This window comes from Dioscorea cayenensis, chromosome 4, assembly GCF_009730915.1.
Source record: "Dioscorea cayenensis subsp. rotundata cultivar TDr96_F1 chromosome 4, TDr96_F1_v2_PseudoChromosome.rev07_lg8_w22 25.fasta, whole genome shotgun sequence".
Taxonomy (NCBI): Eukaryota; Viridiplantae; Streptophyta; class Magnoliopsida; order Dioscoreales; family Dioscoreaceae; genus Dioscorea; species Dioscorea cayenensis.
The window spans coordinates 14,423,972-14,449,226 of NC_052474.1; the positions used below are offsets into that span (position 1 = coordinate 14,423,972).

A 25,255-nucleotide genomic window follows, 5' to 3' on the forward strand; every position below is an offset into this window, starting at 1 on the left:
GCCTTGGAAGTGAGCAAGAATGGCCTCCCAAGTATCAAAGGAACATCTGCATCCTCATCAACATCCAACACTACAAAATCTACAGGAAATATGTACTTGTCCACCTTGATAAGCATGTCTTCAATGATGCCCCTTGGATGTCTCACCGTCCGGTACGCCAATTGCAAAGTCATCCGAGTGGGCCTAGGTTCTCCCAAGACTAACTTTTGAAAGAAAGAGTATGGCATGAAATTGATACTGGCCCCTGAGTCTGCCAATGACATCTCTTCACCCAAGTTGCTAATGTTGCACAGAATAATGAAGCTTCCTGGGTCTTTCTTCTTGTTAGGCATATTCTTTTGGAAGACCGCTGAATAAGAGGCATCTAAGATCACCGATGCACTCTCTTCTAACTTCCTCTTGTTGGTCAATAGATCTTTCAAGAACTTAGCATACTGAGGCATTTGAGACAATGCCTCCACAAAAGGAATGGTGATGTGCAATTGCTTGAATAGACCCAAGAACTTTTTATATTGCTCATCATTTTGGTCATTCTTCAATCTAGAGGGATAAGGGATTCTTGGCTTATAAGGTGGGGGTGCCACCTCCTTGTCCTTAGTTGCTCCCATCTTAACCTTTACGACCTCTAGTGCTTCAACATTGGTCTTCTCAATTGGAAGACTACCTTCAACCTCACGACCACTTCTCAAAGTGATCGCCTTCACATGCTCTCTTGGGTTTGTTTCAGTGTTACTTGGTAAGCTTCCTTGTGGTCTCTCTGATAGAGACTTCAAGATTTGCCCCACTTGAATTTCAAGGTTGTGCAATGAAGCGGTGTGGTTGCGAAGTATAGCCTCGACCAACTGGAACCGTGTATCTGATTATTAAACAAGTTGGGTCAAGGCTTTCTCTAAGTCGGTCATCCGTGTCTCCAAACCTGAAACTCTATTTTCCATGTTTGGGGCTTGTTGTTGTTGTTGGCAACCCGGTTGTGCTATGGCCTTTTGCTGTCCTTCGATACTCCATAAGAAATTTGGGTGATTCCTCCACCCCTGGTTGTAGGTGTTGCTATAAGGATTGCCTTGGTTTCTTACTGCATTACCCACAAAGTCAACTTGCTCAACGGATGAAGACCACCAATAGCTATCGGGTAATCGGATGGGGCATATTTTCCCCTGCATCCATCATAACTCGTTATGACCGCCAATCTAGGAGAAGTCAGAGTGTCTAACTTCTTACTCAATGCCTCCACTTGGGCTGGCAACGATGTAACCGCATCTATGTCATGGAGTCCGACCACTTTCTTTTTTTCCCTTGTATTCCATTGGTAGCTATTCATGGTTATTTCTTCTACTAATTGTCGGGCTTCATCAGGGGTCTTATTCCCCATTGTACCTCCTGCGGTGGTATCTAGTAGTTGTCTTGTACTTGGATTCAACCCATTGTAAAAGGTCTGAATGATCATCCATTCGGGGAATCCATGCTGTGGGCACTTCCTTAAAAGATCCTTGAATCACTCCCATGTCTCAAACAAGGACTCGAGCTCCATCTAAACAAATGATGATATCTCATTATGAAGCTTCACCGATTTCCATGGAGGAAAGTACCTTACAAGAAAAGCTTTAACCATTTCATTCCATGTCGTGATGGATGCTCATGGTAAAGAATGTAACCACTGCTTAGCTCTTTCGTTTAGAGAAAATGGGAAAGCCCTCAATTTAATAGCATCATACGTAACACTTCAGTATGTCACAAACTTCCAAGAAGTTCTCAATGTGATTATTGGATCCTCATCGGCCAAACCATTGAACTGCGCTGACTCCTGTATCATCTGGATGAATGCTGGCTTCAGCTCAAAGTTCGGAACTGTAATTGGGGTTGTACAATGCTAGATTGTGTCCCAGTACCGACGGTCTGGCATAATCAGAGAGTGTTCCCTGTTGTTCATTCTATTCTGCCATGTTATTAGATCCTTCAACTTCCACTTCAGCTAGATTTGGCAGTTCTTGTACAGGTTCTTTACCCTTTTTTCTGAGTATATATTCAAGTTCAGGATCACCTTCAATTAGTATCGAAGAGTTCTCTCGGGTCATAACCTGGAGCTACACTGAAAGAAAGAAAACAAAATTAGAATGATGATAGGATAAGAAGATATGAAAGAGAATCAATGAATAGCTAAGATAGCAAAGTGCAAAGTATCTCTAAATGCCTACTCTCCTGCAACGGCACCAAAAACTTGACAAAAGTTGTTCCCTCCTATCACGGGGTGACCCGGGTTCGATCCTAGGCAACGACGTCAAAAACTTGACAACGCCCCTTGCGTGTGACCCGCAAGTGCATGGGTTTGTCGAGTAATGAATCCCAGATGAGTGGGGTATCGTATCCACAAGGAGTAGGGAGTAAAAATACTTAAATTGCTACTTAACCATGTGAAAGTGAACAATGATAGTCTTGATAAAATGTAATGAAAACAAAGATAAAAAAGAAATAAGAATGAAAGATAAAAGTAAGTGAGAGGTAAGGCAATTGATAGAAGTGGGTTACTCGGGCAATGCTCTCCCTAGGATTAATATTTCAAGTGCAGGACTAACTATTATACTTCCTAATTAATACTCAATGAGTCAAGGAAATCCTTAAGTACATGGTCCCAAATCTAAGGTCAACCATGACTAACTCTATATTATGTCCCGGTGGAGAAATCGCTCAGTCTCAACACCTCACACTGTGTAAAGTTGCATGTGTTCTAAGGAATCCAAGTGATAAACCCTCCTCCTATGTATAGACCTAACCCTTTGGTCCAGGTGAAAGGCCCCTAGTCAGATCTAAGCCCTAGACACTAGAGTCCCTTCAATGCTTCACTCTATTGCTCATGCAACCAAGCCCCAACGGAGTTCATCCTCTAGAACTTTACTCTATTGCGACCGCCAAGAAGTCAAAAAATGGAGGTAGGATAAATCGCACCATAGGGGAAAAGGGACGCTCCGCTACCCTCGACTCACCCTCTCAACCCTCTCCAATCAAGCATTGTCTAACCCTCGTAGTGTGTCACTCATCTACAATGGTTACTAAGATGGATAATCCTAGTGTCAATCTAGGGGAGATATCATTCCAAAAGCACTCAAGATTAGAACTTAATTGAAACAATAAATAAGAAAAGCATAATAAAAGACCAATGAAACAATAACATCCTCGGGTTTACAAAATCCAAGTATCCAATAGGGGGTTTAGCTCTCCATGGAGCACAATACAATCAACAATAAAATCAAAAGTTAAAACAAGTGTTCCATAAGAAAACCCCCTCGGTAGTCGTGTCTATGGTCTTGTAGAGTAGCCGAGTCTTCTCCAAAGGTCCCCTAGTCTGGCCTAGGGCACATCACGCTGATCCATGCTGATGAAAGCTCATTCAATAATCATCTTCCAAGCGAATCGCGGTGTCGAATCCTTCAAACCACTCCAAACACTTACGAAAAGCCTCTCCAAACCCTAGCTGACAGCTTCCCAAATGATGGAGAAATGTGGAAGAGAAGAGGGAAAAAAAAGATTCCTAAAATCTTGCTTAATCGCGGCTTAAATGGGGCTTAAATTGGGAATCTACACACCCCTGTGGATTCTTCCCACAGGCTATGAAATTTCCAAACCGGCGTGGGGAATTTCCACACGCCCATGTGAATTCTCTAGAAATCCTGTTTTCTAGCCAGCTATGAACACGAATTGCTACAGTACTTTGTTACATTGATATGATATAGTGCCCTGCTACAGTACTGGCCAAAACACTCCTAATTCCATACTTTTAATCGAGGTAACATAAATGGGCACACGTTTATGCCGTAGATTGCAACTCTTCTTCAATCAAGGGCTTCGTTGGTGAAGATCTTGTTATCAATGCATAAGTCAGGATACACAAATCTGACTGCCTTTGTGCCTCTACTAATCATTGTAATGGCTTGAGTACATGGAGGTTAGCACACATTAACACATCATAAGACCCCACTTGTGACTTCGCATTTGTTCCTTCCAAGATTCCATCAATTAGTGTGCACACGATCTTCTTTCGGCTTGTTTTCTCAATACTTAGCTTCACAACCCTACATGCATAAAAAGTAGCACAAATGCCTAAGTATTAGTGCTAAATCCTGATAAAATTAATGCTCATTATAAGGAAATAACACTTCGCATTCTTATCACACAAGCACTTATCAATCGCCCTTCACATGTTCTCTTGGGTTTGTCTCTATGTTGCTAGGCAAACTCCCTTGAGGTCTTTCAGAAAGTGACTTCGCAATTTGGCCCACTTAATTTTCCAAGTTGTACAATGAAGAGGTGTGGTTGCGAAGTGTGGCTTCAACCGAATGAAATCTCATATCCAATGATTGAATAAACTTGCTCAAAGCCTTTCAAAATCGGTTATCTAGTTGTCCAGTGCTGAAACTCTATCTCCTTGTTGAGGGCTTGTTGTTGTTGGAAACTCAGTGGTGCCATAGTTTTTTGTTACCCTTGATTACTCCAAGAGAGGTTTGGGTGGCTCTTCCACCCCGAATTGTAGGTGTTACTATATGGGTTTCTTTGCCCTCTCATTGCACTGCGAGGATGTACAACCAATAGAAATCGGGAAATCAAATGGCACATGTCCTTCGCCACACCCGGTGCAACTCATCATGGCAGATACTGTAGGAGAGGTTAGATTATCTAATTTCTTACTCAATGACTCAACTTGGGCCACTAATGATGTGACTGCATCAATCTCATGAAGCTCGGCTATCTTTTTTCTGTCCCATGTGTTCCACTGATAATTGTTCATAACCATTTCTTCAATGAGATTTTAGGCTTCTTCAGGGGTCTTGCTTTCTAAGGTTCCCCCTACTACAGCATCAAGTAACTACTTTGTTCTTGGGTTCAACCCACTATAGAAAGTCTTAATAATCATCCACTCGAGGAACCCATGTTGAGGACATTTCCGCAGGAGCTCCTTGAACCTATCTCATGTCTCAAAAAGTGACTACAATTCCATTTTCTTAAAAGAGGATATTTCATTCCTAAGCTTCACGTATTTTTCGAGAGGAAAATATCGGGCAAGAAAAGCTTCTACCATTTCCTCCCACATAGTGATCGATGCTCTAGGTAATAAATGTAGCCATTGCTTCGCTCTCCCTTTCATGGAAAATGAGAAGGCCCTCATCTTGATAGCATCATCCGTAATACCAATAATCTTGAGCATGTCGCACACTTGTAAGAAATTCTTGATGTGATTGTTTGGATCCTCATCGCCCAAACCATTAAATTGTGCTGACTGCTTTAACATCAGGATGAAGCCCGACTTGACATCAACATTCTGAGCCATAATCTGTGGCCTCACAATACTAGACTACATGCCATGAACTGCGGGTCTGACATAATCTGATAGTGTCCTCTGCTGCTCATTCTGCTCTGCCAAATTATCTAACCATTCACCTTCTATCTCAGCTTGATTTGACTCTTCTTGCACAGGTTCTTTTCTCCTTCTATGAATTCTCCTTCAAATGTCCGGATCTCTTTCAACCAATATCAAAGGGTTTCCTCAGGTCATAACCTAGAGCTGTAACCAAAGAAATAAAAACAAATAAAAATGATAGAAGAATAAGAAAGTGTGAAATAGAACAAGTAATGAATAGCTAAAATAGCAAAGTGTAAAGTGTTTCCAAAATACCTATTCGCCGGTAATGGCGCCAAAAACATGACACACCCCTTGTGAGTGCGTATCGCAAGTGCACGGGTTGTCAAAGTAATAAAGTACCCTGGTGAGTGGGTAGTCGTATTCATAGGGAATAGTGATCAGAAACACAAGAATTGCTATTTAACTATGGTGAAGATGATTCAAAGTGGTGTGAACAATAACGATGCAAATAGAAATAAAAAGAATAAGAAGGAGACGCAATAAAATGATATGAGAGGTAATCAGTAGAAAGTGGGGCACCTGGACATTGCTCACCCTAGGACTATTACTTCAAGTGCAAGACTGATAATTAAATCTCCTAACTCATGTTTAATGAGTTGTGGAAACATACGGTCCCAAACCTAAGGCCAAACGTGACTAATCCCACACTATGCCCAGTGGAAAGGAATGCTCTCGACGCCTCACACTGTGTGGGATTGCAAGAAGCTCTAGGGACTCAAAGTGATAAACAATATTCCCTAATATAGATCTAACCCTTTGGTCCAGGCGAAAGACCCCTGGTCACAATTAAGCCCCTGCACTAAGGTTTACTTCAATGCTTCACTCTGTTGCTTGCGTAACTAAGCCCTAGTAGTGTTTTTCTCTTAGCACTTCACTCTATTGTGACCGCAAAGAACTCTTGGACCATGGAGGTAGGATAAATGACACTGGAAGTGAAAAGGGACGTTCCACTACCTCTTGACTCACATCCTCAACCCTCTCCAATCTAGCTTTGTCTAACCCTCATTGTGTGTCACTCATATACAAGGATTACAAAGATGGATTCTCAACCCTAGTGTCATTGTAAGGGAAAATTACTTCAATAAGCATTCAAGATTGGAACTCAATTAGAACATCAATTAAAGAAAACATAATGAAAGGTCAATAAACAAAATCATCCTATTGTTTACAAGTCCAAGCACCGACTAGGGGTTTAGCTCTCCATGGAGCAAGATACAATCAATAATGAAATCAAAAGTAAAACATGCAATCCATAAGTAAAATCCCTTGTAGTCTTTATCGATTTTCTTTTAGAGTAGCCTCGTCTTCCCCAAAGATTCCCCTGTCAAGCCTAGGGCACACCTCATCGAATCAATGCCAACGAAACCTCCCCCAATAACTATCTTCTGAAGGAATACAGTGTCGAAGGATGTAGAACCACTCCAATAACCTGGCCAAAGCCTCTCGAAACCTTAGCCGCGAGTGCCACTAAAGTCGGGGAAAATATTGGAAAAAGATTCTTCAAAATGCCTCAATTTGTGACTTAAATATTGCCAGAATCAGGCATCTACATGGGCATGTGGAATTTCCACACACTGATGTGAATCTCTAGTAATTGAATTTTCAGCGTGTTGTGAACAGCAACTACTACAGTGATTTGCAGCGATAGTTTACTATAGTGAACTTCTGCAGAAGTTCACCAAAATGCTCCCCATTCCACACTTTTCATCGAGCCCACATGAATGTGCACACATCGATGTGGTAGATCGCGTTGCGTTTTCAATAAAATCACATTTGACGAAGAACTTACAAGTGTTATACAATTCGGAACACATGAGCGTGACTTCCTTTGTGCCCCTCCAATTTGCATGTTCACTCAAGCACAACGGAGGTTGACACAAACTCACATGTCTTTGAGAACAACTTGTGTCTTCAGGTTTGTTCAATCCATAATTTCATCAACAAGTTGCATCCATGATCTACTTTTTGGTTTCTTTCTTTCATAATTGTCTCCACAACCCTACATGTGCAAAAGAACATAAATACACATGCATAAGCTATAAAACCTGAGAAAAGCAATGCTCTTTGTGGGAAAAGAATACTTCGTATTACTATTACACAAGCACTTATCAAACCTCCCCCCCCCCACTTAAGCTTTTGCTTGTCCTCAAGTAAAATATATAAAAAAATAAATAAAATAGTGAAGCATAGAAGAAGAAAATATTGAAAGTGCATGGCCTTAGGTTTACCATAAGCATGCAAGGGAAGCATTTTATAGGTAAGGAAAAATTTTAACACCAAATACGAAAAATCATTGCTCTAGCTAAAAACTCAAATAAAAAATGACAACAATACGAAAATGTCTAAGTGTGTGTAAACTCACTCAAGTCAACCCACTGTATACTCATCAAAGCCCTAAGTATAAGGGACTTATTTATGTACAAAAAGAAAGAAACCAGACTTTAGTAGCTTCACACATCGTCTAAGGTAGCCCTTTCTGAAGCGGCCGCTAAGGTGGCTTTCACACTTTTGAGGTGGTAGCTCTTTCTACTAGGGTAGATGCTTTCATGCATCCCATGAGATAACTCTTTCTCTCATTAGGGCATAACTAGTATCCGACTTATGAGAGTAGCTTCATACTTCATAGGTGGTAGCTCTTTCCACCCTCAATGCACAAACAAAACAAAACAAATTCTTTTTTCTTCAACAAAATTAAAATAAGAAACAACCTAAGTTGGGTTTCCATAAGGCTTAATGAGTGAGTAGTGCAACAAGTTCTAATCGGGCAAAAATTCCTAAAAATTCAAGTAAAAACTAGAGCATGAATACATTCAATGTTAAAAATTCCCCTAAACTTTAAAATACAACCACTGCAACTAAGGTGAACCACCATTGGCTACATGAGCAAGTATAATGAAAGCATAAATATAGAACATGTGTAATGTGAAGTCCCCCCCACACTTAAGATGTAGATTGTCCTCAATGTATGCATGCAAGCACAATAAATTATAAAGCAATCAAAAACATATGTGGATGTGGGCAATTGAAACAATACTCCCCTGAAATCCTAATGGTACATTTGATGGAGCTACATTCATTGAGAGTTGAGTTCCAATCGATCGTGGAGCACACACGGCCATGTAAACATCACAATGACTGTGTCCATGACTCGTCCTGAATATCCATACTCACAAGACCATGGGGTTTAGTCAAGCATAACCAAAAACAAAATTAACTCGAGTATATAAAGATATGAAGAATGAAATACAACTCAAAGCAATTGAAAATAAAGGTAAACTTAGAAGGAAGATCCTTTCTGAGTAATACAAGTCAAAAATGAAATTCAGAAATAAAATACCAAAAATATAAAAACAAATAAAAAAAGATGCATCAAGCGTTTGTGTCATCTACTGGCTCTATTGCTACTATTGCTGGTGCTGGTGTGACAAGATCCCATTGCGTATATCCTCAAGTGCACGGGTTTGTCGAAGTAATAATCCCGGATGAGCGGGTATCGAATCCACAGGGAATAGGGAATAAAAACACTTAATCCGCTTCTTAGCTATGTGAAAGATCAATAGTGATAAGTGTGACAAAGATTCAATTCTCAAAAGTAAAAGCAACAAGTAAGAGAGCAAGAGTAAAGGAGGAGGTAAGGCAATCGATAAAGATGGGGTACTCGGATAATGCTCCACCTAGGATAATTGTTTCAAGTGCAAGAACCCTCTATTATGCTTCCTAATCGATGCAATCGTGAGTCATGGAAATCCTTAATTACATAGTCCCAAATCTAAGGTGAACCATGCCTAACTCTATACATGTCCCAGAGGAGAGATTAGATAACCTCTAAACCTCGCACTCGAATAGAGTTGCAAAGAGCTCTATGGATTCCAAGTGATAAATCTCTTCCTAATTATAGACCTAATCCTTTGGTCCAGGTGGAAGGTCCCTAACCACGATTAAGCCCTAGATACTAAGATCACCTTAACGCTTCACTCCGTTGCACGCGCAACTAAGCCCCAGCGGAGGGACATCCCTTAGACCATTCACTCTATTATGGCCGCAAAGAACTCGAGGAACGGAGATAGAATATATCACATTGGAGGGGAAAATGGACGCTTTTGTACCTCTCGACTCACACTCTCAACCCTCTCCAACCTAGCTTTGTCTAACGCTCGTGCTGTGTCACTCACTCACAAGGTTAACAACAAGAACTCTCAACCCTAGTGTTACTCTAGGGGAAATGTTCATACAATCAAGCATTCAAGGTTGGAACTCACAATAAACATCAATGAATTGAAATCATAATAAAGAGATTCAATGAAACGAATGCATCCTAGGGTTCACAAATACCCAAGTACCCACTAGGGGTTTAGCTCTCCATGGAGATAAGTACAATCAAAGAAATAGAATGTAAAAGCAATGAATCCATAGAGAAACCCCCTCGATGGTCATGTCGATGGTCTTGTGGAAAGTCCTCTACTCGTCGTCCAAGGATTCTCTCATCCGGTATAGGATACGCCTCGACGGAAGCTCCCCTACCAACCTTCTTCCTAAAGAATTACGATGTCGGAGCCGTAGAATCTCTCCAAAAATTTAGCCAATACCCCTCAAAACCCTAGCTGAAGCCCTTTCTCAAGTTGGGGAAAAGATGGAGAAAAGAATGCTCAAATCCGGGCTGAATCGGCTTTAAATAGGGCTGGAATCGGACGACCACACGGGCCTGTGGATCTTTCACGCGCCCATGTGAAATTTCCACATGGGCGTGGATAATTTCCACACACCCGTGTGGGTTCTCTGATTTCCTGTTTTCCCGGCCGACTGTGAACAGTGTTGCTACAGTACTTTGCTATAATGTTCTACTGCAGTATCTAGCTTGAATAGCTTCCCGAATCCATGCTTTCATCGGGGTAACACAAACATTCACACGTTCACATCGTGGATCACTTTCTTCTTCAATGATAGACAAGTTGGTGGAGCTCTGGTTCTATGTGCATAAGTCGGAATGCTCGAGTGTGACTGCCTTTGTGCCCCTCCAAATGGATGTGCCAATTCGAATACGAGGAGGTTGGCACACACTCTAGCATCTCACACCCGACCTATGTCTTCGCGTTTTAACTTTAGCAAGATTTCCCCCAAAATCGGTGCATTATGATCCACATTGGCTTCTTTCCTTCATAATCGGCCTCACAACCCTACTTGCACGAAAGTAACACAAAAACACACATATTAGTGTAAATATCCGAGAAGAGTAATACTCAACATTAGGAAAGAATGCTTCGCATTAATATCACACAAGCACTTATCATGGTGACAATACGGATGCTGGTGGATCAATTTGTGTTGCTGGAGGTGATGGTGGTGCTAGAGATGCCTGAGGGGTCCTCAATCTCATAACAAAAGGTGAGGTCACATCTTGCTCTAGTAACTGCTATAGTGTGTTGAGATGCGCCATCACCTCTACATGGTTCATGGCCTGTGTGGCATGAACCTTTACAAAGTTTTCCTGTAACACTCCCAGAGCACTCTCAAGCCTCTCAACTCAATCATGGGCTCGAGCGGGAGAAAATATATGCACTAGAGGTAGCTCCTGTGCTGTGGGAGGTGCCTCTGTCTCCATCAACCCCTGCTGTGGCTCATGGGCAGGCTAGAATCCCTCTTCCTTCCTCAACCTTGGCTGGCTCTGGTGGGGGCATGTTCATCATATACACCCCATCTATATATCTACGAATCATGCCCATTAATCGCATGGTCTCCAAGTCAAGAGGAGACGGTATTATGATCTTCTCAGCCCCCGATCGCATCCATGAGACCCATACCCATGATGAGCCTCGTGATGTATGGGCTGGAGAAGAGAACTCCAACTCTGGTGTACTAGCCCTGGTGGTGTAAGTACTTAGCAAGGATGGGCCTAAGGTGAATCGTCTTGCTCTGCACCATCGAGTACAAGTACAGTAACTCCTGTCTGCTAAATACTCCTGTGTTGTCACCACACCCGTTCACCGATCAGCTCAGAACAGCATCAATATATCTATAGCTTGGTCGGGAGAGGCACATATCCTTGGATACTCTCAGCTCATAGTGATCCTGGCCACATAGCGTCCTGTATGCTCTCTAAGGAGTCAAGCTACCTAGATAATCGGTTGATAGTCAATTGTACTCCTCAGTGTCCGTAAATACCTCATCGTACAAACCTAGTCTGACCTAAAACTGTATGATGCTCATACTATGATACTGTCCCAATACTCTGAACTGTATGGCGTCAATGCTATCGAAGCGGCTATAAGATCGGTTGAACTCAAAAGAGGCTAACACCTCCAATGTCAGCATACAGATAGCGGGCTCTCTGATTAATAATAAGCACCTCCAGCTACCCACAGACAATAGCTCTTTGACCTTATCGGCCATCTCATCACCTAGCTGAATCTCTCTGAATGTGCTAATATCAGGAAAATGAGACTGGCCGAACTTCAGCTTCGATAGTCTCTCAAGCCGAGCCGGGTGCTCGGGAATCGTTAACTCCATGTGCTCGGGCTTCGGGGAATCCTACCTGGGATGCTTCCCATCTTGCTTCTTTAATCTGGGGCCATGCCTACAAAAATTAAAAAGAACTTGATTAAATAAACTCAAGAAGTCAATACTGCAGAAATCCACACGGGCGTGTGGAAATTCCACACGCCCGTGTGAATCAACAGGGCATGAAAGCTCCACGGCCGCTATGCCAAAATCTCAGAAATACATAATAATTTCACTTTAAAACCACTCTAATGCATGCACCAACCAATTAAACATGAAAAGGAAGTAGCGGTCACCAATTTTATCGAAATAAATCAAGATTGGTGAAAGAAAATGAAAAAGAGGGCTTACCATGAAAACCTTCGAATGTAACTGGAAAACAACCCTAGAACTCTCTAAATAGATGGTGAGGGGTCGGGAGAGTGAGGGAAGGCATCGTTCGATTGTTTGGGAGTTAAAGAAGGCATAAGTAGATCTTAAACAAAATCCACTCGAGCGTGCGGAAATTACCCACGTGGTGTGACTATTGCATGACCGCTCACAAGGGCAGACACATGCCCCTGCATGCTCTCGGGATAGCCTTAGGCTGTCTCCAAGTGCATCCACATCTGCATGTGGAAAGTTCCCACACCCATGTGCTTGATCCACAACGCACCTATATGCCCCTGTGGCTTCTCCGTAATCCCGAAAAATTTAGCTAAGTGTTCCAGACGCCCCTGTGGAAATTCCACATGGGCGTGTGGATACTCAAAAGGGTACTCACAGGGGCACTCACAAGCCCCTGTGTCTTCTCGGCATGGAGGAGAACTTTCTGCAGAGTTTCATACAGGCGTGTGGAAATTACACACCCTCGTGTGTAGTTTATAGGGTTATCCATAGGGGCATTCACACACCCCCTATGTCTTCTTGGGATAAAGTTTGAGAACTCTGTAGAGAAACACATGCCCGTGTGGAAATTACTCACGAGCGTGTGACCGTGACAAGGTCTTTTACAGGGGTAGACACACAGCCCTATGTCCTCCCGAGAAGAGCTCTGAATGGAGACACACGCCCGTGTGGAAATTCTATATAGCTGTGTGTCATTCTAAAAGACTTAGGAAAAATCACAGACTCTGCAGAAAATTTCTCCACACTTACACACACTCAAAGCTTGCCTATGCTATGAAAAACTGACCAGAGAAACATGGAAAGCACTCTCAAATGACTAAGAAACTTCACCAACCATTGTTAAGCACATGAAAACACTAATAATCCATGAGAAAAACATAGAAATAGCATGTAAAAGGTTAAGACACCAACACTAAAGCTCGTATTCATGCAAGCACTAACAAAAGCATAGAAAAACTGTAAAGACTTTGGTTGCCCCTAAAGAAGTGCTTGTTTAACATCACTAAGCTCGACGTACCTCTTCTTACCTCACATGGGCTAATAAATGAAGGTTTTCCTCTTATCGACAACCTAAAAGCATGATGAACATAATCTTTTCATGGTATAGAGGAAGGTATCGGGCTAGTTACCACACAGGGTTTCATCACCCTTACTCTGTGCTTGCACATCCCCATTAGCCTTCGGGTGCTTCTTGTGGCATCTCCTTACTCGCTTCATCTTTTGGATCATCCTCTTCATGATCCCCGGGGTATGTTGCATCTTGTCCTCTAGACTAAGTGATAAGACTTCTTCATTTTCCACTTCTTGATCTAGCACCCCTTAATATGGGTCCGTACACGTCATTTCCTACACGTATTCATCAAATAACTCATCAGTAGTGTCATGAAAGTAAAGAGTATTATCAAAATCAAGAGAATGCAGCATGGCTTTGATGAGGCAGTATGTCAACTTGTCATCACCAACTCATAAAGTCAACTTCCCACCATCCATGTCAATAAGAGCCTTGGAATTGTACAAGAATGACCTCCCAAGTATCAGCGGAACATCAACATCCTCATCAACATCTAACACTACAAAGTCTACAGGAAATATGTACTTGTCAATTTACGTCTTCAATGATGCCCCTCAAATGCTTAACTGTTTGATCTGCCAATTGAAGTGTCATCTGAGTGGGCCTAGGCTCTCCCAAGCCTAGCTTCTGGAAGAAAGTATAAGGCATGACGTTGATGCTAGCCCCTAAATCTACCAATGCTTTTTTTTCACCCAAATTACCATTGTTACATGGAATGATAAAGCTTCTGGGGTCCTTATTCTTGTTCGTCATATTCTTTTGCAACACCGCCGAACATGAAGCATCTAGAATCATAGATGCACTCTCCTCCAACTTCCTCTTGTTGGTCAAGAGTCCTTGAGAAACTTTACATAATGAAATATTTGAGACAACACCTCTACAAATGGAATGTTTATGTGCAACTGCTTGAATAGACCCAAGAACTTCTTGGATTGATCATCACTTTGGTTGTTCTTCTACCTTGAAGGGTAAGAGATTCTTGGCTTATAAGGTGAGGGTGTCACCTTCTTCTCTTTTGCGATTTCCTCAACCTCCATGACCTAGGGTGACTCAATATGGCTCTTCTCACTCGGAAGCCTACCCTTAAGTTTACGACCACTTCTCAACATGATTGCCTTCACATGTTCTCTTGGGTTGGTTTTTGTGTTTCTTGGCAATCTCCCTTGAGGTCTCTCAGATAATAACTTCACAATTTGCCCAACTTTATTCTCTAAGTCATGCAATGATACGGTGTGGTTGCGAAGTGTGGTTTCAACCAATTGAAATCTTGTATCCGATGATTGAATAAATTTGGTTAAAGTCTTCTCTAAATCGGCCATCCAGTTTTCCAACCCTAAAACTTGATTCTCCATTTTTGGAGCTTGTTGTTGTTGTTGGAAACCCGGTGGTGCCATGCTCTTCTGTTTCCTTTGATTACTCCAAGAAAGGTTAGGGTGACTCCTCCACCCCGGATTGTAGGTATTGTTATATGGATTTCCTTGAGCTCTCATTGCATTACCCACAAAGTCAATCTATTCCACTGAAGATGTACCACCAATAGAAATTGGGCAATCAAATGGAGCATGTCCTCCCACACACCCATTGCAATTTGTCATGGCCGCCACTATAGGAGAAGTTAGAGTGTCTAACTTCTTACTTAATAACTCAACTTGGGCCGCAAATGAGGTAACTACATCAATCTTATGAAGTCTGGGTACCTTCTTTCTCTCCCTTGTGTTCCACTGATAACTGTTCATAGCCATTTCTTTGATGAGATGTCGGGCTTCTTCAGGGGTCTTACTCCCTAAGGTACCTCATGCTACAGCATTAAGTAACTGCTTTGTGCTTTTGTACAACCCACTATACAAAGTCTGAGTAGTCATCCACTCGGGTATCCCATGTTGAGGACATTTCCGTAGGAGCTCCTTGAACCTATCCCATGTCTTCAAAAGAGACTTCAATTCCATTTGCACAAAAGAGTATATTTCATTCCTAAGCTTTGTGGATTTTCCTGGAGAGAAATATTAGGCAAGAAAAGCTTCTACCATCTCCTTCCATGTAGTGATCGATGCTTTAGGTAATAAATGCAGCCATTGCTTCACTCTCCCTTTCAAGGAAAATGGGAAGGCTCTCAACTTGATAGCATCATCCGTAACACCATTAATCTTGAGCATGTCACGTACTTCTAAGAAATTCTCTATGTAATTGTTGGGATCCTCATCGGTCAAACCATTAAACTATGCTTACTGCTGTAATATCAGGATGAAGCCTAGCTTGAGCTCAAAATTCTGAGCCGTAATCGGTGGTTGTACAATACTAGACTGCATGCCAAGAACTGTGGGTATGGCATAATCTGAGAGTGTCCTCTGCTCCTCATTCTGCTCTACCATATTATAAAACCCTTCAATTTCTATTTTAGCTTGATTAGACTATTCTTACATAGGTTCTTTTCCCCTTCTATGAATTCTTCACCCAATATTCAGATCTCCTTCAACCATTGTCGAAGGGTTTTGTTGGGTCATAACCTAGAGTTACAACCAAAGAAAGGAAAACAAATCAGAAAGATGGAAGAATAAGAAAGTGTGAAATATAACAAATGATGAATAGCTAAAATAGCAAAGTTCAAAATGTTTCCAAAATACCTATTCTCCAGCAAGTTGCGACACACCCCTTGTGAGTACGTACTACAAGTGCATGGGTTATCAAAGTAATAAAGTATCCTAGTGAGTGAGTAGTCATATCCACAGGGAATAGTGATCATAAACACAAGAATTGCTATTTAACTATGGTGAAGATGATTCAAAGTGATGTGAACACTATCGATGCAAATAGAAATAAAAAGAACAAGAAGGAGATGCAATAAAATGATAGCATAGGCAATCGATTGAAAGTGGGGCACCCAGACATTGCTCACCCTAGGACTATTACTACAAGTACAAGACCGACCGTTATATCTCCTAACTAATGTTTAATGAGTTATGGAAATCCATAAACACGCGGTCACAAACCTAAGGTCAACCGTTACTAACCCTACACTATGCCCCAGCGGAAAGGAATGCTCTCGATGCCTCACACTGTGTGGGGTTGCAAGAAGTTCTAGGGACTGCAAGTGATAAATCCTATTCCCTAATCTAGATCTAACCCTTTGGTCAAGGCGAAAGTCCTTTAGTCGCGATTAAGCCCCAGCACTAAGGATTACTTCAATGCTTCACTCTGTTGCTTGCACAACTAAGCCCTAGTGGAGTTACTCTCTTAGCACTTCACTCTATGGTGACTGCAAAGAACTCTTGGAACATGGAGGTAGGATAAATCACACCAGAATGGAAAGGGGACATTCTGCTACCTCTCGACTCACCCTCTCAACCCTTTCCAATCTAGGTTTGTCTAACCTCATAGTGTGTCACTCGTCCACAAGGATTACCAAGATAGATTCTCAACCCTAGTGTCACTCTATGGAAAAATCACTTCAACAAGCATTCAAGATTGGAACTCAATTAGAACATCAATTAAAGAAAACATAATAAAAGGTCACTGAAACAAAATCATCGTAGAATTTAGAAGTCCAAGCACCCACTAGGGGTTTAGTTCTCCATGGAGTAAGATACGATCAATGATGAAATCAAAATTACATACATGTAATTTATAAGTAAAACCCCCTTGTAGTCCATATCGATGGTCTTGAGGAGTAGCCTCTGTTCTCCAAAGGGTCCCTCGTCAAGCCTAAGGTATACCTCACCGAATCGATGCTGACGAAAGCTTCCCCAATAACTATCTTCCAAGGAACACGGTGTTGAAGGCCATGGAACCACTATAAAACCTTGCCAAAACCTCTCCAAACCCTAGCCACGAGCACCTCAAAAGTTGGGGAAAAGATGGGAAAAAAATTCTTCAAAATGCCTTAAATCGCAACCTAAATAGGGCTAAAATCGGGCATCCACACGGCCATGTGGAATTTCCACACACCCATGTAAATCTCCAGGAATTGAATTTTCAGCGCTCTGTGAACAGTAAATGCTACAGTGATCTTCTTTAGTACTTTACTGCAGTAAACTACTATAGTACTTCTCCAAAATGCGCCCCAATCCACACTTTTCATCAAGGCCACATGAATGGGCATACATCTATGCTGTAGATCGTGTTACGTCTTTAATAAAATTACATTCGATGAAGATCTTGCTAGTGTAGCATAAGTTGGAACACATGAGCGTGACTGCCTTTATACCACTCCAATTTGCATGTTCACTAGAGCACAATGGAGGTTGGCACACACTCACATGTCTTTGAGCACAACTTGTGTCTTCACGTTTGTTCACTCCAAGATTTCATCAATAAGTTGCATCCATGATTTACTTTTTGGTTTCTTTCTTCGATAATTATCTCCACAACCCTACATGAGCAAAAGAACACAAATACACAAGCATCAGTTAGGAGACATAATAGTTGATCTTGCACTTGAATCAATAACTCTAGGAGGAGCAATGTCCAAGTGCCCCACTTTCTATCGATTGCCTTTCCTCTCATTTTATCGTACGTCTCTTTCTTATTTTCTTTAGTCTTGTTTACATTAATTTATCCACACCATTATTGTTTCATCTTCATTTAGTTAAGTAGCAATCGTTGTGTTTCTATTCACTATTCCATGTGGATACGATAACCCACTCACCTGGGATTTATTACTTTGACAAACCCGTGTACTTGTAGTTCATACGCAAGGGGTGTGATAAGTTTTTGGCGTCGTTGCCGGTGAGTAGGCATTTTAAAAACACTTTGCACTTTCCTATTTTAGCTATCCAATATTCATTCTATTTCACATTTTCTTATTCATCCATCCTTCAGATTTGTTTTTCTTTTTTTTTTTGTAGCAGTTCCAGGTTATGACCGAGAGAACCTTCGACATTGGTCGAAGAAGATCCTGAACTTCAATGAACAGTTCATAGTAGAGGTAAAGAAATTGTACAAGAATAGAATCATTCAGCTGAAATAGAGGGTGAAAGATCTGAAAACATGGCTAAACAAGAGGGCCAACGAAGAACTCTTCTAGATTTTGTTAGACCTACTATTTATGCGACACAATCTAGCATTGTGAGGCCGCCGGTAGCAGCGCTGAATTTTGAGTTAAAGCCAACCTTTATTCAGATGATTCAACAATCTGCACAATTTAATTTGTTAGCCAATAAAGACCCCAACAATCATATTGAGAACTTCCTTGAAGTGTGCGACATGTTGAAGATCAATGGAGTTTCTGATGATGCAATTCGATTGAGGGCTTTCCCATTCTCTTTGAAAGGAAGGGCGAAATAGTGGCTTTATTCATTGCCACGAGCTTCCATCACAACATGGAACGAAATGGTCAAAGATTTCATTGCAAGGTACTTCCCTCCGGGAAAATTGGCAAAGCTTCATAATGAGATATCTTCATTTGTTCAGATGGAGCTTGAAACTTTATTTGAGACTTGGAAACGATTCAATGACCTTTTGCGGAAGTGTCCACAATATGGGTTCCCCAAGTGGATGATCATTAATACATTTTATAATGGGTTGAGATCAAGCAACAAACAATTTCTAGATGCCGCCGCAGGAGGTATTATGGGGAACAAGACTCCCGAGGAAGCCCGGCAATTAATTGAAGAAATGGGGTTGAATAGCTACCACTGAAATGCAAGAGAAAGGAAGAAAGTGGCCAGAATCCATGAAATTGATGCGGTTACATCCTTGGCAGCCCAAGTAGATGCATTAAGCAAGAAATTGGATACATTGACTTCACTAAGGATAGTCGTAATCACAAGTTGTGCTGGTTGTTGGGGTTTGGATATGCCATCTGATTTCCTATTTCGATTGCTACTTCAGCCCCAACTGAACAAGTAGACTTTACGAGTAATTCGAGAAGTGGACAAGGAAATCCTTAGAGCAACACCTACAACCAAGGATGGAGAAGCCATCCCAACTTTTCTTTGAATAACCAAGGGCAAAAAAAGGCCATGGCACCACAGGGTTTCCAACAACAATAACAAGCCTCGAACATGGAGAATCGAGTTTCAGGCTTGGAGACCCGGATGACCGATCTAGAGAAAGTTTGACTAGATTTGTTCAATCATCAGATACAAGATTTCACTCGGTTGAAGCTACACTTCGTAACCACACCGCTTCATTACATAATCTAGAAAATCAAGTGGGGCAAATTGCAAAGTCTCTATTGGAGAGACCTTAAGGGAGTATACCTAGCAACAGTGAAACAAATCCGAGAGAACATGTGAAGGCGATCACTTTGAGAAGTGGTCATGTGGTTGAGGGCATGCTCCCAAGTGAGAAGACCAATGTTAAAGCACCTAAGGTCTTGGAGGTTGAGGAGAGAACTAACAAGAAGATGAAGGTGTCACCCCACCTTATAAGCCAAGAATTCCTTACCCTTCAATATTGAAGAATGACCAAAATGATGAACAATAAAAGAAGTTCTTGGACCCATTCAAGCAATTGCACATCAACATTCCTTTTGTGGAGGCGTTGTCTCAAATGCCTCGGTATACAAAATTTATGAAGGATCCCTTGACCAATAAGATGAAGCTGGAGGAGAGTGCAATGATGATTTTAGATGCCTCTTGTTTGGTGGTGTTACAAAAGAATATGCTGAACAAGAAGAAAGACCCCGAAAGCTTTATCATCCTGTGCAACATTGGTAATATGGGTAACGAGATGGCATTGGCAGATTTAGTGGCTAGTATCAACATTATGGCATACTCATTCTTTCAAAAGCTAGGCTTGGGAGAGCCTAGGCCCACTCAGATGACACGTCAATTGGCGGACCGAACAGTTAGGTATCCGAGGGGCATCATTGAAGACATGCTTGGCAAGGTTGACAAGTACATATTTCCTATGGACTTGATAGTGTTGGATGTATACAAGGATGTAGATGTTCCTTTGATACCTGGGAGGCCATTCTTGTGCACTTCCAAGACACTTATCGATATGGACGGTGGGGAGTTGACACTGAGGTTTGGTGACGACAAGTTGACATATCTCCTCACTGAAGCCATGTGACATTTTCTTAACTGTGATCATATTCTTTACTTTCTTGACACTACCGATTAACTAAGAGATGAATATGTGCATGAAATGATGAATCTGGACCCATATGAAGGGGTGCTAGACCAAGAGGTGAAAAATGAAGAAGTCTTGATGCTTGGTCTAGAGGAAAAGGTACCATCAACCCCGGGGATTGTAAAGAAGGTGCTCTGAAAGATTAAGCGAGCAAGGAGATGCTACAAGAAATGCCCCAAGGCTAATGGTAATACACAAGAACGGAGTGAAGGTAACAAACCCTCATGTGGTAACATGCTCGATAACTCTTTCTCTACCCTCAAAAGATTTTGTTCATCATGCTTTCAGGTTATGGGTAAGAGGGAAACCTTCATCTATGAGCCCCCGTGAGGTAAGGAGAGTTATGTCAAGCTTAGTGACGTTAAACAAGCGCTTCTTGGAAGGCAATCCAAGTCTTTACTAATTTTCTAGTTTTTAGTTTAGAACTTGAATGAATAAGGCTTTGAGTATTGGTGCCTTGATTTTTACATGCAAATTGCTGTGTTTTTCTTGTGGATCATTGGTGTTTTCATGTGCTTACTTGTGTGTGGAAAAGTATCTTGGTCGTTTAAGCGTATTTTTCATGTGTCTTTGGTTACTTGTGAATATATATGTAGGCTTTGAATGAGTGTAATTATTCAAAAATTTTCTGTAAAGCTTGTAAAATTTTTCTAAGTTATCCAGAGAAAACACATGGTCGTGTGGAAATTCCACAAGGGCGGGTGCTTTTCATTCAGAGCTCATCTTGAGATGACACAGGGGCGTGTGTCTGCCCCTGTGAATGAACTTGTGACGGTTACATGCCCTTGTGGAATTTCCATATGGCGTGTGTTTCTCTGTAGACATTTAGAGCTTTATCCTGAGAAGACACAGGGGCATGTGTCTGCCCCTGTGTCTGACCCTGTGCATTACACATGGGCGTGGGTAATTTCCATGCGCTCGTGTGATTTCCAGCAGAGAAAACCTCGCCATCCTGAGAAGACACAGGGGCGTGCGGATGCCCCTGTGAGTACTCCTGTAAAGACCGACACACACGTATGGAATTTCCATAGGGGCAGGTGGAACACTTTGAATTTTTCTCGGTTGTATAGAGAAGCCATAGGGGCGTGTGGATGACCCTACGGGTCAGGAACACGGGCGTGGGAAATTTCCACATGCCCATGTGGATGTGTTCCGAGGTTCAGAGTGTTATCTCGAGAGTACACAGGGGCATGTGTTTGCTCCTATGAAGCTCCCCTGTGGACACACACGGGCGTATGTAATTTCCACACGCCCATGTGAATGTACAGAACATCAAGAGGAGCGGGTTTTCTTAAAAACTTCTTCACTTTCTTCATCTTCTTACTCCCAAACACTCAGTCAATGAATCCCTGCTCTATCTCGACCTTATGCTATCGATTTAGAGAGGTTTACTCGAGTTTTCTAGCCGATTTTCAAGGTTTTCCAACTTCATCTTGTTGGTAAACCATCATTCTCTCTTTTCTTCGCCATTATTTGATTTTAGGCGATTAAACTGGTGAATGTGTTTTGTTTTAATGCTAATGTGGTTAGTTCATGCTTAGAATAAGTTTGAATCCACACGTGTGTGTGGAATTTCCACATGAACACGTGGATTTCCACATTTCCACAGGGACATCTGGATGCTCGATTTCAGCCCTATTTAAGCCGCAATTTTGCCCGATTTTGGGGATCTTTTTCCCCTCTTCTCTTCCACTTTTCTCCATCATTTGGGAAACCATTGGCTAGGGTTTGGAGAGGCTTTTGGCAAGTCTTTGGAGTGGTTTGAGGGATTCGACAACACGATTATTGGGGGAGCTTTCGTTTGCATAGATTCGGCGAAGTGTGCCTTAGGCCGGACAAGGGGACCATTGGTGAAGACTTGGCTACTCCACATGACCATCGACATGACTACCGAGGGTGTTTTCTTATGGAACACTTGTTTTTACTTTCAATTTCATTGTTGATTGTATTGTGCTCCATGGAGAGCTAAACCCTTAGTTGGTACTTGGATTTTGTAAACCCTATGATATTATTATTTCATTGATCTTTTATTATGCTTTTCTTAATTGATGTTTCAATTGAGTTCCAATCTTGAGTGCTTGTGGAATGATTTCTCCTCTAGAGTGACACTAGGGTTGAGAGTCTATCTTGGTAACCATTGTAGATGAGTGATACACTTACGAGGGTTAGACATTGCTTGATTGGAGAGGGTTGAGAGGGTGAGTCGAGAGGTAGTGGACCGTCTCTTTTCCCTTATGGTGTAATTTATCCTACATCCATTTCCTTGAGTTGTTGGTGGTCATAATAGAGTGAAGTTCTAAAAGGTGAACTCCGCTGGGGCTTAGTTACATGAGCAACAGAGTGAAGCGTTGAAGGAACTCTAGTGTATGGGGCTTAGATGTGACTAGGGCCCTTTCGCTGGACCAAAGGGTTAGGTCTATACATAGGAAGAGGGTTTATCACTTGGATTCCCGTAGAACTCCATGTAACTTTACACAGTGTGAGGTGTTGAGACTGAGCGATTTCTTAGCCGGGACATAGTGTAGAGTTAGTTACGGTTGACCTTAGATTTGGGACCGTGTGCTTAAGGATTTCCATGACTCATTGAGCATTGATTAGGAAGTATAATAGTTGGTCTTACACTTGAAACATTAATTCTAGGGGGAGCATTGCCCGAGTACCCCACTTCTATCGATTATCTTACCTCTCACTTACTTTTACCTCTCATTCTTGTTTCTTTTTATCTTTGTTTTCATTACATTTTATCAACACTATCATTGTTTACTTTCACGTGGTTAAGTAGGAATTTAAGTATTTTTACTCACTACTCCCTATGGATACGATACCCCACTCACCTGGGATTTATTACCCAACAAACCCGTGCACTTGTGGGTCACACGCAAGGGACGTTGTCATGTTTTTGGCACTGTTACCTGGGAGTAGGCATTTAGAGATACTTTGCACTTTGCTATCTTAGCAATTCATTCATTCTCTTTCATATCTCTTTATCCTATCATTGTTCTAATTTTGTTTTCTTTCTTTTGGTACAACTCCTGGTTGTAACCCGAGGGAACCCTTCGATACTAATTGAAGATGATCCTGAACTTGAATGTACACTCAGAAAAAAGGGTAAATAACCTATACAAGAACTGCCGAATCTAGTTAAAGTGGAAGTTGAAGGATCTGAGAACATGGCGGAACAGAATGAACAACAGAGAACACTCTCTGATTACGCCAGACCGTCAGTATTGCGGATACAATCTAGCATTGTGCGACTCCCGATTACAACTTTGAAATTTGAGCTGAAGCCAGCATTCATCCTGATGATAAACAATCAATGCATTTTAATGGTTTGGCCGATTAGGATCCAAACAATCACATTGAGAACTTCTTGGATGTTTGTGACATGCTGAAGATCAACGGTGTTACGGATGATGATATTAGATTGAGGGCTTTCCCATTCTCTCTAAAAGGAAGAGCTAAGCAGTGGTTACATTCTTTACCACGAGCATCTATCATGACATGAGATATCGTCATTTGTTCAGATAGAGCTCGAGTCCTTGTTTTAGATATGGGAGCGATTCAAGGATCTTTTGCAGAAGTGCACATAGCATAGATTCCCTGAATAGATAATCATTCAGACCTTTATCAACGGGTTGAATCCAAGTACATGACAGCTTCTAAATGTTGCCGTAGGAGGTATAATGGGGAATAAGACCCCCGATGAAGCCTAATAATTAGGAGAAGAAATATCCATGAATAGCTACCAATGGAATGCAAGGGAAAGGAAGAAAGTGGCCGGACTCCATGATATCGATGCGGTACATCGTTGGTGGTCGGACATGAATAAATATGTGTGTAAACCGTAAGTGCACGAGTGTCAAAGTAATAAATGCCAGGTGAGTGGGTATCGTATCCAAAGGGAATAGTGAATAGAAACACAACGATTGCTATCTAACTATGATGAGAATAAATCGATGGTATCATGAATGAGATTGATATAAAAAGAGATAAAAGAAATAAGAGAGAGAGGCACAGTAATTGAGATTAAAAAGCAATCAATGTAAATTGGGTACTCGGATATTGTTCCGCCTAGGATTATTGCTTTAAGTGCAAAACCAACTATTATGCTTCCTAACTAATGCATTAATGAGTCGGGGAGATCCTAAGATACATGGTTCCAAATCTAAGGTCAACCACGCTAACTCTATATATGTCCCGGAGAAGAATTTGAACAATCTCTCAACCTCGCACTCATGTAGAATCGCAATGAGTTCTAGGGCTTCCAAGTGATAAACCCTGTTCCTATGTGTAGACCTAACCTTTTGGTCCAGGTGGAAGGTCCTTAACAAGGTCCCCTTGCGATTCTTAGCTATGTAAAAGATCAATGATAATGAGTGTGACAATGATTCAATTCTCAACAGTAAAAGCAACAAGTAAGAGAGCAAAAGTAAAAAAGAGGGTAAGGCAATCGATAAAGATTGGGTACCTGGATAATGCTCCACCTAGGATAATTGTTTCAAGTGCAAGAACCCTCTATTATGCTTCCTAATCAATGCAATGGTGAGTCATGGAAATCCTTAATTACATAGTCCCAAATCTAAGGTCAACTATGCCTAACTCTATACATGTCCCGGAGGAGAAATCGAACAATCTCAACACCTCGCACTCGCATAGAGTTGCAATGAGCTCTAGGGATTCCAAGTGATAAATCTCTTCCTAATTATAAACCTAACCCTTTGGTCCAGGTGGAAGGTCCTTAACAACAATTGAGCCCTAGATACTAAGATCACCTCAATGCTTCACTCCGTTGCACGCGCAACTAGGCCCCAGCGGAA

At 41.6% G+C, this 25,255-nt stretch overlaps 4 non-coding genes across 4 annotated transcripts; 3 read left to right on the forward strand and 1 right to left on the reverse strand.

Annotated features, from left to right (window-relative positions):
• The first annotated feature begins 1,454 nt into the window (after positions 1-1,454).
• On the forward strand, positions 1,455-1,561 carry LOC120259613. Its single transcript, XR_005536171.1, has one exon. It is a non-coding gene; the product is annotated as a small nucleolar RNA R71 (small nucleolar RNA).
• A 3,352-nt stretch (positions 1,562-4,913) lies between these two features.
• LOC120259645 lies at positions 4,914-5,020 on the forward strand. Its single transcript, XR_005536202.1, has one exon. It is a non-coding gene; the product is annotated as a small nucleolar RNA R71 (small nucleolar RNA).
• A 10,216-nt stretch (positions 5,021-15,236) lies between these two features.
• LOC120259627 lies at positions 15,237-15,343 on the forward strand. The gene has a single exon (XR_005536184.1). It is a non-coding gene; the product is annotated as a small nucleolar RNA R71 (small nucleolar RNA).
• A 3,395-nt stretch (positions 15,344-18,738) lies between these two features.
• LOC120259705 lies at positions 18,739-18,844 on the reverse strand. Its single transcript, XR_005536261.1, has one exon. It is a non-coding gene; the product is annotated as a small nucleolar RNA R71 (small nucleolar RNA).
• Between the last annotated feature and the right edge of the window lie 6,411 nt (positions 18,845-25,255).